Here is a 2,500-nt window from a genome sequence, read left to right as displayed (position 1 = left end):
TCCCGGCTCCGGGGCCGCGGGCCTCGGTCGGGGACCCCCGCCGTCGCGTCGGTGCCCGCGCCGGGCCCCGGGGGTGCCCGCGCCGGGCAGACGGCCGGGTCTACCGGGACGGCCTTGGGCGGGTCCGGCTTACCGGGGCCCCGGCCGGATCACTCTTTCCGTTTCCCCCGCCGCGATGGAACTAGGGGATCCCGGCTCCGGCGCCGCGGGCCTCGGTCGGGGACCCCCGCCGTCGCCTCGGTGCCAGCGCCGGGCCCCGGGGCTGCCCGCGCCCGGCATCCGTCCCGGTCTACCGGGGCCTCGGCCGGGTCAGTCTTTCCGTTTCCCACGCCGCGATGGAGGTACGGGATCCGGGCTCCGGCGCCGCGGGCCTCGGTCGGGGACCTCCCCCTTCGCCTCGGTGCCCGCGCCGGGCCCCGGGGGTGCCCGCGCCGGGGAGACGGCCGGGTCTACCGGGGCCCCGGCCGGATCACTTTCTCTTTCCCCCGCCGCGATGGAGGTACGGGATCCCGGCTCCGGCGCCGCGAGCCTCGGTCGGGGACCCCCGCCGTCGCCTCGGTGCCCGCGCCGGGTCCCGGGGGTGCCCGCGCCGGGGAGACGGCCGGGTCTACCGGGGCCCCGGCCGCATCACTTTCTGTTTCCCCCGCCGCGATGGAGGTACGGGATCCCGGCTCCGGCGCCGCGGGCCTCGGTCGGGGACCTCCCCCTTCGCCTCGGTGCCAGCGCCGGGCCCCGGGGGTGCCCGCGCCCGGCAGCCGTCCCGGTCTACCGGGGCCTCGGCCGGGTCAGTCTTTCCGTTTCCCCCGCCCCGATGGAGGTACGGGATCCCGGCTCCGGCGACGCGGGCCTCGGTCGGGGACCTCCCCCTTCGCCTCGGTGCCCGCGCCGGGCCCCGGGGGTGCCCGCGCCGGGGAGACGGCCGGGTCTACCGGGGCCTCGGCCGGATCAGTCTTTCCGTTTCCCCCGCCGCGATGGAGGTACGGGATCCCGGCTCCGGCGCCGCGAGCCTCGGTCGGGGACCTCCCCCTTCGCCTCGGTGCCAGCGCCGGGCCGCGGGGGTTCCCGCGCCGGGGAGACGGCCGGGTCTACCGGGGCCCCGGCCGGATCACTTTCTCTTTCCCCCGCCGCGATGGATGTACGGGATCCCGGCTCCGGCGCCGCGAGCCTCGGTCGGGGACCCCCGCCGTCGCCTCGGTGCCCGCGCCGGGTCCCGGGGGTGCCCGCGCCGGGGAGACGGCCGGGTCTACCGGGGCCCCGGCCGCATCACTTTCCGTTTCCCCCGCCGCGATGGAGGTACGGGATCCCGGCTCCGGCGCCGCGGGCCTCGGTCGGGGACCTCCCCCTTCGCCTCGGTGCCAGCGCCGGGCCCCGGGGGTGCCCGCGCCCGGCAGCCGTCCCGGTCTACCGGGGCCTCGGCCGGGTCAGTCTTTCCGTTTCCCCCGCCGCGATGGAGGTACGGGATCCCGGCTCCGGCGCCGCGGGCCTCGGTCGGGGACCTCCCCCTTCGCCTCGGTGCCAGCGCCGGGCCCCGGGGGTGCCCGCGCCCGGCAGCCGTCCCGGTCTACCGGGGCCTCGGCCGGGTCAGTCTTTCCGTTTCCCCCGCCGCGATGGAGGTACGGGATCCCGGCTCCGGCGCCGCGGGCCTCGGTCGGGGACCTCCCCCTTCGCCTCGGTGCCAGCGCCGGGCCCCGGGGGTGCCCGCGCCCGGCAGCCGTCCCGGTCTACCGGGGCCCCGGCCGGGTCAGTCTTTCCGTTTCCCCCGCCGCGATGGAGGTACGGGATCCCGGCTCCGGCGCCGCGGGCCTCGGTCGGGGACCTCCCCCTTTGCCTAGGTGCCAGCGCCGGGCCCCGGGGGTGCCCGCGCCCGGCAGCCGTCCCGGTCTACCGGGATGCTCGCTCGGGCGGGACCGGTTTACCCGGGCCTCGGCCGGACTGGAGTGTTTCGGTTTTCTGCTTCTCTGCCAGGATGGCTGCGAGGGGTTGATTTAAATAGCTGGTTTGACGTGAAAAGCTTCCCTTCCTTCAAGTGAAAAGTTTGTTCCAATTTCTGCCATCTTCCTTCCTCAAAAGTTTTGGGTGTAGCTTTCCCAGAGGAACCTCTCGTAGGCCTATCATTTCTGATCTTAACTTCCCTCATTTATTCCATATTTTCCTTCCTCTTGCCGAATGGCCGAATCCAGTCCATTTCTAGTCCAGGAAATTATTTTTATTTCTTCTTCCATTTCTTACTGATCTATTTGCTTTGTCGAGCAAGTCGTTCTTAGGTCCCTTGGTTCTTTCTTTAACTTCTTCTGCTCCTGCTCCTTCTCTCGACGCTTTCTCGTTTTGTTGGCTTTCTTGGCTCTCTTTTGGCTGTTCTTTCTTCTCCTCCCGTCGTCCGTCCCCACTTTCATCTCCCCATCTTTCCTGTTCTTGGTCATCTCTACGTTGTTTATAAAATAATTCCGCTTTCTCTCTTGAATCTACTCGATATCTTTGCTCTCGCCAGCTCGCCGATATT

Source organism: Pantherophis guttatus, unplaced genomic scaffold (genome assembly GCF_059756535.1).
Source record: "Pantherophis guttatus breed Tessera unplaced genomic scaffold, ASM5975653v1 scaffold_21, whole genome shotgun sequence".
In the NCBI taxonomy this organism is placed as follows: Eukaryota; Metazoa; Chordata; class Lepidosauria; order Squamata; family Colubridae; genus Pantherophis; species Pantherophis guttatus.
The sequence above is the reverse complement of the archived record's forward strand: the minus strand, read 5'-3'. Positions refer to the sequence as shown.